Source organism: Sinocyclocheilus rhinocerous, unplaced genomic scaffold, assembly GCF_001515625.1.
Source record: "Sinocyclocheilus rhinocerous isolate Xijiao unplaced genomic scaffold, SAMN03320098_v1.1 scaffold217, whole genome shotgun sequence".
Taxonomy (NCBI): Eukaryota; Metazoa; Chordata; class Actinopteri; order Cypriniformes; family Cyprinidae; genus Sinocyclocheilus; species Sinocyclocheilus rhinocerous.
The window spans coordinates 151,270-167,017 of record NW_015662752.1 but is presented as its reverse complement, the minus strand read 5'-3'; the positions used below and the strand labels follow the sequence as shown (position 1 = coordinate 167,017).

The window sequence follows — 15,748 nt, the reverse complement described above, 5'->3', positions numbered from 1 at the left end:
TGAAAACTGATGCCGTGCCCGTTTTGCCTTTAAATGCACCTAAAGATCGACTGTGGGAATCAGTTTTTGTATCTGTATTTAATGCGGCATCTTAAAGCTCACGTGTTCATGCTTCGGTTGATAAAACGAGGGCATGTTCTTATAAACTATGAGTTTTGGATGAACACGCGAGTAATGCTTGGATGACAGTGTTGAGCGGATGTTTTTGTGAATTTATCATAAGAACATTTATACTTAGAGTATGCTGTATATGAAGGAAAAATAAAACATTTTTCAGACTTGGAGTGAAGAGAATGCATTCATTTTTATTGCAGGTAATTATTAAAACATGCCTAGTAAAAAACTATTTAAAAAACTGGTCATCTTATGTACAGCTAGGGATAAAGCATTACAAGTCAAAGCTAGAAGTTATTTCAAGTTGCTGTGATTCAAGTCCTTGCAGGCGTCACCTCTGCAGAGAACACAGAAAAGATGCAATAATAGCTAATTTTGCAATTTTTTCCCGCCAAAGTTTGCAGATTTTAAATCAGCTTTATGGAATTTTTTTGTAAAAAGAAACACCATGGAGCACTGCTTGGAAAACAGTTTTCACGTTTCACGACTGCCAAGCTTTATTAAAGCCCATCTTGCCAGCAATGCACTGCCACTTAAGCTTCAAAAAGGATATATAAAGATGAAATTAGACCATAATACTCAACTGGCATATTGTAAGTCTTCTGAAGCAAAACACTCACTTTGTATGATGAACAGATGGAAAGCTTATTTATTCAGCTTTCAGATGATGTATAAATCTCAATTTCGAAAAATCGACACTTATTACTGGTTTTGTGCTCCAGGGTCACATTTATATTTTCAAATCTGCTTGTTGATGAATTGGCACAAATAATTATGGAAGCCCTTTTTGACTACGCGACGAAAAATAAGGGTAACTGCATCTTTTGATCTCACGATTTAGATTTTTCCCTCAATTCCGTGAGACACAAACTCAGAATTCTGACTTTGGTCCTCACAATTCTAAACGTGTATCTCACAGTTCTGACCTTTTCTGTCGCAGCTCGCAGAAGTGTGAGATATAAACTCAGAACTGGGAAACTTGCAACTCTGAAAGCACATCAGAAGTGGGAGATAAAAAAAGAGTCACAATAAGAAACGGGCTTCCAGAGATAATGCACGCTTCAGCTTCAATGCGGTTTAACTGAAGGACTGGGTGAACGATCGCAGGATTGTTTAGCTTCTGTTGTTGCTGCTGTTTGATCAGTTTATCTCCTCCACCACAATCCCCTCTGCCATCTCTCTCACCTTCTCCAGCAGCACCGGATCGTACCTACAAAGCAAGACGCACAACACAAGCCCTACACGAGCCCTGAAACCACATGAATCAACAGCAATAACACCTTCAGTCAAGAGCTGAGGTCAGTTCAAAGTCAGGGGGAAAAAGTTTGGGAAGCTACCTGAAAAACTATATGCACAAGTGCACCTCGGACAAAAGCTGTTTTACATGCTCACACCAAATCTTGATTTGATTTAGTTAGCAGAAGTTAATTAATAAATAAAATCTATATATGACATTATTTTTGAAAGCATCCTCACTTTGCAGCATTTTTACACAAGTGCCTGCAGTACTGTAGCTTTGCAGGAGGTTTCTTCAAGCGTTTAGGAGACGCTGCCACAGTTCTTCTGGATCGAGGCTGTCTCAGTTTCTTCATGTAATCTCAGAAGGACCAGATGATGATCAGATCAGATCTCTGTGTGCAGCACTGGCTGCTGTCAGACTCCTCTCTCACTGCATTATTGCAATTAATGGCAAAAGCAATGTTTGGAAATGTGAACTGATATTTCCTACTGACACACTACAGCAAAAGAGAGAAATAACTGACTTAAAACCATTTTTTCTGCTGTTGGTGAAAATACTAGTGGCCTAAGACTTCTGCACAGCAGTGTAGCTCTTGTTTTTGTGAGTGTGTGTGAGTAAAATTGTGAAATATTATTACAAATTAAAATAACCATTTTCTGTTTGAATCTCTGCGAGCAGACAGAGTGGCATTCAATGCATTGGAGAATATGGCGAACATAAATAAAGAAACGAAGTTGCTTGTCAGATTTCCCTAACAAGCAACCATATTTTTTAAAATAAGCCCAAAAAACCGCGACCCGGGATTTTTTCACGCAACTTTACTAAAAAAAGTCTTTTTATTTTTTATTATTATTTTTTTTATTATGAATGCAAACATCACAAAGATGACATTAAAGATATACAACTTTGTATAGAGTACATAACATTTATCAGCAATATGTACAATGTCATCTGAACATACAGAACAAAAAAAACCAAAAAAAAAGAAAAATTGGAAGAAAGGAAAAAAACATCATGAGGGTAAGATATTAATTTATTTTTCAATTAAAGTATACAAATTAAAGTCATTACAAATTGAGGTTGTTCTTCTCGCTTTCTTATTTACAGAGGACGAAATAGTATTTTAAATTCTTTCAAAAAAACAAGAAACATTGGGTTGTTGTTGGTGAATTTACATTTATGGATATAGAATTTGCCAAGAAAATAAATTACATTTATAACAAAACAAGCTTTGTTTTTATTAGAATCAGAATCAAAGTGTCCAAAAATAATATCTTTAAAAGTAACCGATAAATCTGGTTGGATATTATCTTTAATAAAAGTTTCAATATCTTTCCATAGATGGCTCAGGGAAAGCAGTAGTTACAGTAGTAGATATATAAAGCATACGAGGTGCGTCCGAAATCGCGTACTGCTTAGTATGTACTACATTTGAATTTGAACGTACTACTCGACCGTTAAAAAAGTAACAATGATTAAACATCGTTTTACAGCCGATTCACAAAATCGTCTCATCGATTTACAATGTTTAAACTTTCAATAAGTCAGCCGTTCACTTAGATCATGTTAAACAAGTGCGATTTAACCACAATGAACAACGTTTTTCCCTGAGGTACTTACACTTGAAAAGAGCCGCGTCGCCGCCTTCCGCCATTTTCGAATATGACGCCTCCTCTCCCGTGGCCTCATGGGATAGTAAAGTGTCCACGGTATTCATGCTACGGAATTCGGGCGGAAGTAGTAGGTCATCCGGGTACTTCTCGCCTACTGTTTTTCGAATACTATGAATTCGGACATACTACTCGCCTCGCATACTGTTTTTCGCCTACTATATAGTATGGAAGAATGCGATTTCGGACGCAGATTCCTGTTATAATACGCGTATGACGTCACTCTTCTTCTTCCGCTCATGGCGGACGCACGTAAAGGCACACGGCGCCACCTAGCTTCACGAGCGCTACAGTACAAGCACGTGAGGCTGATCACGTGTCATCTGGATTACATAATCAGATTCCAAAATTAAGAATTAATTTTACATTTAAAATACTTGTAATCAGACTACAGTTACTTTTTTTACTGATTACATGATTGCATTTTTATTCACACAATTGCTGTTAATTCTTATTTAGCTACATGATTCAATGGCCACCGTAAACTGTTTGTTTCCCAACGTTCTTCGGAATATCCTCTTCTGTGTTTAACAGAAGAAAGAAACTCATTCAGGTTTTTAACAAGTGAAGAGTGAGTAACCGATGACAGAACTTTATTTTTTGCGTGCACAATCCCCCTAAGGTCCTGTTTTACATTTGTGTTTTCAGTCACAAGGATATTTTTTAGAAACATGCACACAACAACACTGTTCATCTATCTCTCACAGCCTTGTAGTTAATGTAATTAATGACACACACACACTCACTCACTCACTCACTCACTCACACACACTTAATTCATTCTGTGATAAAATCAGATGTATTCATGTGTTTGCATGTTGATTCATATGCATGTCACATGATTATAATTTGTGTGATAGTTTTACATTTCTTTGCCCCTTTCTTTTAATCTGCACGAGACACTGAAACAGATTGCTATTGCAAAATAATGGCATGTTTTTTATGACTTGGGGGAAAAATCACTATAAATCGGAACACAAATGTGCTTCAGCTGCAAGATTGTGGTCCTCAAGAGAAAGATTATTTACAACATCCATTATTATAGTCTAATATGAGTCATATATAGTTGAGGAGGCGGTTCTGACTGCTACATCACTCAAACGCTTCAAAGCAACAGGAGGCGGAGCTTCATGCTGAGTATACTTAGATTTATTATAAACCATCAGCATTCTCAATATGACAATATTGTTTAAATAGAGGCAGAAAGGAGTGGAAATTAAACAAGTGTGTTGAATAATATCCAACTATATATTACTTAAACCTCTTGAGCTTCATTGCTATTATAAATATCATGAATTATAATAATCTTATGTCAATATTAATAATATAACTGAGCAGCAAATCAGCATATTAGAATGATTTCTGAAGATCATGTGACACTGAAGACTGGAGCAATGATGCTGAAAATTCAGCTTTGCATCACAGGAATAAATTATATTTTCCTTTATATTCACATAGAAAACAGCTATTTTAGATTGTAATATTTCACAATATTGCTTTAAAAAAAAAAAAATGGAATAAGTGCAGCCTTGGTGAGCAGAAGAGACTTCTTTCATAAACATAAAAAACTAAATTATTCCAAATTGTGTGTGTGTGTATTATTAATTACAGTATGCAGTATTTGTTGATATTTATATTCCTGTTTTGTTCAGCATTTGATAATTTTTGATAATAAAATGTAAAATATTTTTATATTATATATTTTAATGTAAATTATTACTTATATTACTTAAAGCCCTTGATTTAGTTGATTGTTATTATAAATGGAATAAGTGCAGCCTTGGTGAGCAGAAGAGACTTCTTTCATAAACATAAAAAACTAAATTATTCCAAATTGTGTGTGTGTGTATTATTAATTACAGTATGCAGTATTTGTTGATATTTATATTCCTGTTTTGTTCAGCATTTGATAATTTTTTATAATAAAATGTAAAATATTTTTACATTATATATTTTAATGTAAATTATTATTTATATTACTTAAAGCCCTTGCTTTAGGTGATTGTTATTATAAATATAAATTATTCATGTAATTTATGTCAGTACAAATATATCATTTTGACTGAGGCTTCTTTTTAAATCTCTCCCTTATCCTCCTGAGAACCATAAAAAAAAGTTTTGTGATTTAAAAAAAAAAATGTCATTACATTGCTTGGAGCACAAGAGAAACAAATGGAGAAAAAAACATTCATATTTTATTCTATGTCCTTTGTAGAGGACGCCAGGACTAATTGAGTTATTAAAAAAGAAAAAAATAGACATGAAAAGGCATTTTTCATTCACCACTGTTGGCTGTTTTTAGCCAAACTTTATACAAAGATGATTCTCAACTATGTTATGAAAGATATAACAGAATTATTTGATATACTACTGTACTTTACGGAATATGTGTGCATAAAATGTCCATAACTTGATATACAATGTATCTATACACTGCATCTAATTTGCATATTAATGTGTTTTTGGGGCAAACCATAATGACAAAAGAAGTGTAACAACGGGAGTAATAACTTAGCTACTAGAATATCTAGTAACATTGATCTATAATTTATTGTTTTGTTTCCCCAAAATGCCAGATTAACATGATGTTTGTTAAAAATTACACCCAGTTTCGTAACAAAAAGTCATATTCTGATCTCTAACCCCATCACATTTTTCTGAGCTGTTTATTTACGACAAACAATTAGCCAGATTTAAACGATAATTACAAAACATTATACCACATTTCCCCAGGAGTGCCAAATCTGATCATTCTGTCAATATCAGTCATATTTAAAGACCGAGAGAAAGTGTGTTTATGATCAAAACCTGCTAAAAAGCCCTGAACAGGACACCTGCGGTCTCAGAGAAACTCACTCAGATATAATGTGAGGAGGATGAAACTCTGTCTGGGGTCCCATGAAGGACACACAGCTTCCCCATGAAGTGTTTGGAGGCATACAGGTGTGTGTGTAGTCTGGTGTTTCTGTGGTTTTGCTCTGGATGTGAAGTCAGTTCCCCAGAAGAGCCACAACACTGATTAGATCTGCTGTGTTTACAGTCAAATGTGATTGTTTACAATAAAGGCCACTTGACATTTATGAGTCCAGGTATGTTTTCATTCTTACAGGTAGCCTGTTGTGTCAGAATCACACCTGACGGTGTATAAACGTTCCCTCAAGAGAAACTAACTGTGTTTGTGTTCTTTAAACATTAATCCGAAGCTGTGAAGATGTCATATTTGTTGTGTCAGGCAGCATTTCCTCCTCCGTGTTTGCTCACGGCTCCCCCCATCGGACTCACTGTAAAATGCTCGATTATTTCAGCGAACCGCCCCGTTCACTCATTTGAGGAGAGACGCCGCTGACTTTCTTCTTCACGCTCGCTTCTTGATGGATATTTTCAAACTTGACAGGTAACGCCACGCGCTCTCGCCGCGTTTTCCTCCGCCGTCTGTGACGCTCGCCAGCGGCAGCGGGCTTTTCTGCGCTCGCTGCTAACGGAAATTTTTTGGTACGTCATTAATATGGCGCCAAAAGAGTTATAAGTGTGAGCTTATGTTGCTTCGGCTTGAGAGACGCCTCACCTCAGCCTGCGCTGTTCGCGACGCTAAATGTTAATCGCCTCATCAATCTTAGACGCTTGTAGCGCTTTTTTCGACGCGCAGTTAGCGCGCGTCAGTTTCTGAGGAAACGCTTTCTTCAAAAACACTTTTGGGGATGACGAACCCATAACCGTTGGCGTACTAAGTGTACAAACTGCAATTTTGGTGGAGTCGACGGACTGCGCGTCTGTGGATTGAATCCGCCGACTGTAACTTTTATTTCGGGCCGCCTGGCCTCAGATGATCCGCTGAATTCGCATCGAGGACAGACATCACGCCCTCTTGTGCGAACCGCAAATAAGGTAAAGCGAAAGAACGCGTGCCATCTTTTCCTCCACATCTCCACACTGATCTTCGAGCAACGTTAGGTCAGATGAGCGCCGTTCTATCAAGTTTGGCCGAATTCTGGCAAGTTCTACCGCCTCGTTTTTTGCAAACCTGTCTGTTTGCGACCTGTCCGTCATTACTGATCAACTCTTCTAGTTGTTTTGGGAGCTTTTACTCGGCTGTCTGTGCCAAAGTTACTCGGAAGTGCAGTTCGCTGAACCTGTTTAGACTCGAATCAGGGGTTTGTTTTCGTAACGTGCTAAGTTGTGAGCGCTGAATGGCCTAGCATGCTTCTGTGAACGGATTCACAAACACCCTGCGGGTCATCGGCCACGCCCCCTACAGTCCGCTGCTGCTTACGGCACACTGTGGCGTGACGTCGCGTAGAGTGGGCGTGGCTACGCGTGAGGGGCGGGGAAACATGTTTAATTATTTCATACCTCAGTCCAGTGTAAAATGCGTTCATCGGTGTTTTACTAGTCTGTTACTAATCTAGTTTACCGATCCAGGGGCTTGAATGCATGTGGTTAGCTGACATCAAATGTCATGCAGTGCTCTTTTTGACTCAACTGGTTCAACCGTAGATCATGGCATTGGATTACTTACAAATTGTAATCCGTTACTGATTCCAAATTACATGTAGTTACTTAGTAATGTAATCCATTACGTTACACATTTTAGGTAATATAATCGGACTGTTTGTTTGATCTCACTCGTTTATTACATTGATTTAAATAGGGTAGTCTTGTACCGTATTATTGATATAAAAATACAAAGAAAAAGAAAATATATTCCATTCGTTGTTATTAATAACATGAAGTGTGTTAAACATTACGTTACGTCAAGTTTGTCCAAACAGGTTTGTGAGTTTAATGAAAATCTAATAGTTAAATAATAAAAATGTAAAATTAAAATAAATAATTTAAAAATAACATTCAAGATAAAACACTTAATAAAAAAGATGAGATATTATATTTGTTTGCCTGCATGTCATGTGACCATTAACACTAGATCCGCCACGGGGTAAAATTTACCCATGGCTGTTTTTCAAATGTACGTAATAGGGGTGCGACGATAAATCGATTCGATTTTCCGAATGCATCGCGATTCTCTCTGGAATCGATTCTGAGCTTAGTTTTTAACAGCAGATGGCGCGCTAGGCTAGTAATTCGCTTCAACCTTTTCAAACTTTATGAATTATTATTTTAGTTTCAAGTGGTGTGTGTGTAAGGAACTGAAAGCAAGCAGAGTACGGCTGTTTCTAAAGCATGCAGCGCCATCTGCTGTTAAAAACTAAGCTCAGAATCGATTCCAGAGAGAATCGCGATGCATTCGCGAAAACCACAGAATCGTTCCACGAAACGATTTATCATCGCACCCCTAGTACGTAACAGATTTTCAGTAATATATCCAAGACTCTCAGTCATTGACTTTTACTAAAATTGTGTTATTTACAATCCCCCGTTGTTAAAAATTGTTTCGATAAAACACTTTAACCAACTGCCAGGGGTCGTTGTATACCTAAAAATTTACCATGCACATGACTACTGTTTTGATATGGCTAAAAAACGTATTATGTCACTGTATTATCTTCACAAAGTAATGTCTAGAGTCATGAAATTATTATTTTAGTCATCAACTATGTTTTGTTATTTTATGTTCAATAGACAATATATGAGCAATAATAATTCACCGCACTGCATAGGATGTATGATGCAAGCGCACAGTTTCATCTAATTAATTATTAATTTGTTTAGTTATATAATTTATAATTTGAATAAGAGAACAACACCAATAAGCTTGGGCTAATCATAAAAATTGTTTTATTCATTACATCATAGATGTTTTTTCAGGAAGTTGCTAACAATAAATTAACAAAAATTTATAATTAATCCGAAGTTTGAACATTTATGAGTAGGGTTGCAAAGGGGTGGAAAATTTCCGGTAACTTTCCAAAAATCCCTGGAATATTCCAAAAAATCCTGGAAAGTTTCCAAAATTTACTGGAAAATTTCCACCTTTTTGAAACCGTATTTATGAGAAGGCTAAAATAAACTTTGGATTAATTATTAATTTGTGTTTAGCAATTTTTTATCTTTTATTGTTCGCTACTGTGTTGCTATTTATTCTAGTCTGCCCGTTTCCTGTAAAAAACAAAACAAAAATAAATTTCCGATCTGGTGAATTATTATTGCTCACTATTGCGTTTGTTTTCGTAACGTGCTAAGTTGTGAGCGCTGAATGGCCTAGCATGCTTCTGTGAACGGATTCACAAACACCCTGCGGGTCATCGGCCACGCCCCCTACAGTCCGCTGCTGCTTACGGCACACTGTGGCGTGACGTCGCGTAGAGTGGGCGTGGCTACGCGTGAGGGGCGGGGAAACATGTTTAATTATTTCATACCTCAGTCCAGTGTAAAATGCGTTCATCGGTGTTTTACTAGTCTGTTACTAATCTAGTTTACCGATCCAGGGGCTTGAATGCATGTGGTTAGCTGACATCAAATGTCATGCAGTGCTCTTTTTGACTCAACTGGTTCAACCGTAGATCATGGCATTGGATTACTTACAAATTGTAATCCGTTACTGATTCCAAATTACATGTAGTTACTTAGTAATGTAATCCATTACGTTACACATTTTAGGTAATATAATCGGACTGTTTGTTTGATCTCACTCGTTTATTACATTGATTTAAATAGGGTAGTCTTGTACCGTATTATTGATATAAAAATACAAAGAAAAAGAAAATATATTCCATTCGTTGTTATTAATAACATGAAGTGTGTTAAACATTACGTTACGTCAAGTTTGTCCAAACAGGTTTGTGAGTTTAATGAAAATCTAATAGTTAAATAATAAAAATGTAAAATTAAAATAAATAATTTAAAAATAACATTCAAGATAAAACACTTAATAAAAAAGATGAGATATTATATTTGTTTGCCTGCATGTCATGTGACCATTAACACTAGATCCGCCACGGGGTAAAATTTACCCATGGCTGTTTTTCAAATGTACGTAATAGGGGTGCGACGATAAATCGATTCGATTTTCCGAATGCATCGCGATTCTCTCTGGAATCGATTCTGAGCTTAGTTTTTAACAGCAGATGGCGCGCTAGGCTAGTAATTCGCTTCAACCTTTTCAAACTTTATGAATTATTATTTTAGTTTCAAGTGGTGTGTGTGTAAGGAACTGAAAGCAAGCAGAGTACGGCTGTTTCTAAAGCATGCAGCGCCATCTGCTGTTAAAAACTAAGCTCAGAATCGATTCCAGAGAGAATCGCGATGCATTCGCGAAAACCACAGAATCGTTCCACGAAACGATTTATCATCGCACCCCTAGTACGTAACAGATTTTCAGTAATATATCCAAGACTCTCAGTCATTGACTTTTACTAAAATTGTGTTATTTACAATCCCCCGTTGTTAAAAATTGTTTCGATAAAACACTTTAACCAACTGCCAGGGGTCGTTGTATACCTAAAAATTTACCATGCACATGACTACTGTTTTGATATGGCTAAAAAACGTATTATGTCACTGTATTATCTTCACAAAGTAATGTCTAGAGTCATGAAATTATTATTTTAGTCATCAACTATGTTTTGTTATTTTATGTTCAATAGACAATATATGAGCAATAATAATTCACCGCACTGCATAGGATGTATGATGCAAGCGCACAGTTTCATCTAATTAATTATTAATTTGTTTAGTTATATAATTTATAATTTGAATAAGAGAACAACACCAATAAGCTTGGGCTAATCATAAAAATTGTTTTATTCATTACATCATAGATGTTTTTTCAGGAAGTTGCTAACAATAAATTAACAAAAATTTATAATTAATCCGAAGTTTGAACATTTATGAGTAGGGTTGCAAAGGGGTGGAAAATTTCCGGTAACTTTCCAAAAATCCCTGGAATATTCCAAAAAATCCTGGAAAGTTTCCAAAATTTACTGGAAAATTTCCACCTTTTTGAAACCGTATTTATGAGAAGGCTAAAATAAACTTTGGATTAATTATTAATTTGTGTTTAGCAATTTTTTATCTTTTATTGTTCGCTACTGTGTTGCTATTTATTCTAGTCTGCCCGTTTCCTGTAAAAAACAAAACAAAAATAAATTTCCGATCTGGTGAATTATTATTGCTCACTATTGCCTATCTAGGGTATTTTAGTAATTTAAATAACATTTATTTAAATTATCTTAAGTGATTAATGACATTTTATTATAATATTACACCAACCAAATATGTATTTATTTATTTATAATTCTCGTTGTCATTGCAGGCTGGTTTAGCCTTTTCACCATTAAGAAAACTGACTAGTGTAGCCTGCTTAAAATAGACTTGAACATAAAACAACAGGTCAAAAACATAGTTGATGACTAAAAATAATAATTTCATGACTCTAGAAGTCTAGATATTACTTTGTGAAGACAGTGACATAATATGTTTTTTAGCCACATCAAAACAGTAGTCATGTGCATGGGTAAGTTTTACCCGCTGGCGGTTAAAGTTAACCAACATCAGAGAACCGTGAACATGCAAATGCAAAAAGTTACTTAATTATTAACTTGTTACCTTAAAATCTGAGGGGACTTGAAGTAAATATGCTCAAGTAGGGCTGTCGCGATAACCGCAATATCGCAATACCGCGCTATTGACGAGCAAACCGCAGAGGAATGCAAGAACCGCAGCAACTGCGTGTTTTATTTTTTCGTAAGGTTATGCCTTTCTCGTTTTACACTTCATGCATGTGGACTGAATATTAAACAAGTTAGTAATGATAACATAATGTGTACCATGCTGATTTGTACAGAGGCTCCATAGATTTGCACTTAACAAGCCTAAACAGACAGTGAATGAGAGAGAGATCGACTGAGCGCGTGCGATTACTTGCGTCTGTCCTCCAGGCCGAGTCATATATATTTGTGAAAATAGGTTGTCATGTCCAAGGAAAGCGAAATCTCTGTCTTAGCATCGACGCATAGCTGGTCAGCTGAGCCTTCTAAAGTGGCGCTCAAAGTTAAAATGATTTCAACAGCATGTTTCATTACGTCTCTTTGAATGAATGAATCAGCATTTTTGAACGTGTAGTTGAATGACAGTCACGTTCCACCACCTTGTGGCACAACACTGACTGACAGCCCGTCTATATCAGCATGTTTGAATGTTTAATTGAAAGACAGTCACGTTCCACCACCTTGTGGCGCAACACTGTAACTGCACTGACTGACAGCCCGTCTGGAACGCGCGCAGGAGGAAATATCAATAGAAAGTCTCTTGTCCAGTCAGATTAGATAATCAGAACTAACTGTTATACATATAGGCTAACGATAACCTAACGATCTTATTGTCAGGTTTATGCTCTCTTATGTGGACCGTTATTTTGTCATTCTCTTCTGTTTACTTCACTTCCTGTTTCAACGCTGTTTGGTTTCGGTTTCATTGTCTTCTGAATATGACCTCGTTAGTTATACCGTAACACATACACACAAATTATATATATACATATATATATATATGTATGTATATGTATGGCGATAATACCGCATACCGCGCTATTGAGCCACTCAAAATTACCGCAATGGAAATTCCTTCACCGCGACAGCCCTAAGCTCAAGTAAATATACTTCAGCATGCTTCTGTGAACCTTCATTGCAGCTGAATTTTTCTGAACTCTTCCCCAGATCTGTGGCTTGACACAATCCTGTCTCTGAGCTCTGCAGGCTTGGTTTTTGCTCTGATTTGTATTTTCAACTCTTAGACCTTTGAGCTGTGTGTGTGTGTACCTTTCAGTTGAATCTGCCACAGGTTACTTCACTGGAAGAACAGCTAAAAGCGATATCGAAATGCTCCTGAGCTACATTTCAAGTGTCCCTGATACTTATGAATCCCAGATACCTACTCGTGTATGGAGTGTAGACTGATTTAATATAAGGCAACAACCTAACAAAATGTGAAAAAAAATTGAAGGGGTACAAATACTTTCGCAAAGTATATAAAAGTATGAAATTAAAAGGCTTGGATTTTTTTTCCTTGAAACAAAAACAGTTTTAATCAAAAGCCGCTTCTGCTGTTTTCCATCTATAAAAATGCAGGGCAGTTTTGCTTAGTCCACTGTAAAAAATGCATGTTTTATATTTATATCAGGATTTGAAGCATAGTATAATTTTACTTCATTAGATTATGACGCACAATCTAGAAAAGCGTTTGTGTTTTGAAAGGGTTCGGGACTAGGTACGTCAGGTTCTTTGCCATGTCAAGAGCAGCTCCATCCATTTAAAGTGTGTTTGTCAGCTGCCGTGTGATTGGTGGAGAAGGAGGCGAGGCGGTCACATGGGCAGCAGTGTGCGTTTCTCATATGAGGGGGTTATTAATGAATGAAGCACTGCCTGCGAGAGCTCTGGCTCTGATGTTTCCATCACCCGTAAGCGCTCGCGCCACTCCACTGCCTGCTGGATTTCTGTCACACGTAGTCAGTAGATCGCCAGTGCATGACATGCTTCTTAGCGCCGCGTAAAAGCTCTGCCGCGCTCGTGGTGGAGCTCCAGTGTTTGTGAGGGATGCGTGTGTCCTGATGCTCGCTGTCAATAGTGCTCAGTTTGACAGAGCTGGACGACGAGCGGATGAGTGTTTTCACCCAGAGAGATGATGCTTTGATTTATAAACCAGAGTCAGACACAGAATATGTGCATTTACTGTGGCTTCCAGAAGTATTCAGACCCCCTCATTTGTCACGTTTTATTTTGTAGCCTTATGCTAAACTGCTTTAAGTTACTTTTTTGCACTCCATACCCCGTAATGATTTGTGATTATTTATTAAGGAGAAAATACTTAAATAATTGCATTGCTGTGACATTTAGATTTAATTTCTCTGGATGAGCTTTGAGATGTTTCTACACTTTTAGGGGCCCAAGAAATATGTTTAATTTGTAAAAATTTTATGGATTCCATTTTGGTTTATTTACATTTTCATAATCAAAAGGCATGTCTAATTAATTGAATTCATGCAACTTTAACAGTTTTTTAACATTTTAACACAAAATAACATAGTTATATTGTTAAATAATTACAGTATTTTTGTGATTAAGCTGTAGCGTTTGTGCATTTATACTAAATGTATTTAGACTACTGTTTTTCATACAAATACCCAGAAACCATACAGTTACATTCTTACCATGGTATTGAAGTGCAATATGTGTGGTTTATCATTAACTGTGGTTATCATGATCTAAATGTATGCTACTATGGAAACCAATGGTTAATTTTAATAATTAATTTTCACCATAGAAAACCGAGGTTGTTACAATTTTTACAGATGTTACTGTTTTTGATAATGAACATAAACTTACATCTGCATCCAAACTCAAACTACTGTAAAATATGCATTTCTAAGAGACAAAATAAAGTAATATTATTAATATTGCAGATGCGTCAAAGTCAGGAACACAAACCTGCTTCATGATTTGAAACAGTATCACTTATTAGAACATGCAGAAACTAAGAAATTAGTTTTCATATTAAGATATTTATTTTGTTAAGGAAAAATGACTGAAAAGTGTAAAGAACTCAAAAACGTGAAGTGTTTGTCATGCTCTGACAATAAAGAGTCGTTTAAAACCACAAATAATGGTCTGGTTTCTACAACTTGGGAGCAAAAATCTGCCTTTAAACTTGAAATAAATAAAGATTTGACATTTATCGTGATAATTATCGATATCGACTGATATGAAAAAATTTTATCATGATAATTTTTTTGCACATATCGCCCAGTCCTACTGTTAATATTTTATCTTTTCAGAAATTCTGTTTTGTTTTATTTATTATGCTTTTTTTTATGATTGAATACAAATTTATTATCAAAAAATTAAACAGATTGATTCAATGTAATCAAAGTAAAATGTAAATATTTAGTAATTAGATTTATAATAATATTTAAACATTTAATATTTTTTTCTTTTATTTTGTGGCAAACGAAGTGCTGCACAACAGAGGTGTACTGTTAAAATTAAAACATGAAGTAAATATTATGATATAATGTTTAATAATTACTACTTATTTTGAGAAGCACATGTGAAGGTGTTTGGGGTGCTGCTTTAGACATTTTTTCAAATTACAATCATCTAACCTAAATGTTTCGTCACTCAACCTATTTGTGTTTTGCAAATTATAATTATGTGTTGATTCATATTTATATTGTTAGGAAGATACCTGAATAGAACTTTGATTTCAAACTCTGAATTGAATTTATTTAAACTAGAAAAGACAAGTAAACGGTCATTAATAAAATAAGAACAAATAAATAAATGACAAGCAATAGCACAAACAAATACAATAACAAGATACAAATGAAATTAACTGCTGTAAGTTTTTCAGGTAGGTCTAACAGTAATATTCAGGTACAGAAGTACTACAGAAATTGAATAATCCATTCAACTGTAAAATAACACTGGATAGTCTTCACTGTAAAAATAAATATTTATGACACAGAAGCAGCAGGTTTATTTAGGCTGTCAAAATGGCTGAAAAACTAAATTAGAATTTTTTACTTAAATATTATCAATATTCGAATTATATTTTGATTTAAAAGGCATAATTTCAGTTAGGGGGGAAAAAAGCTTTTGGCTTCTCTCCTGAGGCCACAAGAGGGCGCATCGAGCAAAATATTACTAATGCACGTTTCTTCAAAGCGTAATAAAATAACACGACTATCTTTGAAAAAAGTGCATAATGTTTAAAATAATGTTCCTTATATAACCTTATATAATTAATAAAGTTGCTTAAACAATTAGAAAAAAAA

At 35.6% G+C, this 15,748-nt stretch overlaps 1 protein-coding gene across 1 annotated transcript in view; it reads left to right on the top strand.

Moving 5' to 3' along the window:
• The first annotated feature begins 6,208 nt into the window (after positions 1-6,208).
• Positions 6,209-15,748, top strand: part of LOC107728267 (protein Jade-2-like) — a 51,523-nt gene continuing 41,983 nt past the window's right edge. The window contains exon 1 of the mRNA XM_016538383.1: positions 6,209-6,418. The gene's annotated coding sequence lies outside the window, so the exon portion shown is untranslated. The remainder of the gene's footprint in view (positions 6,419-15,748) is intronic.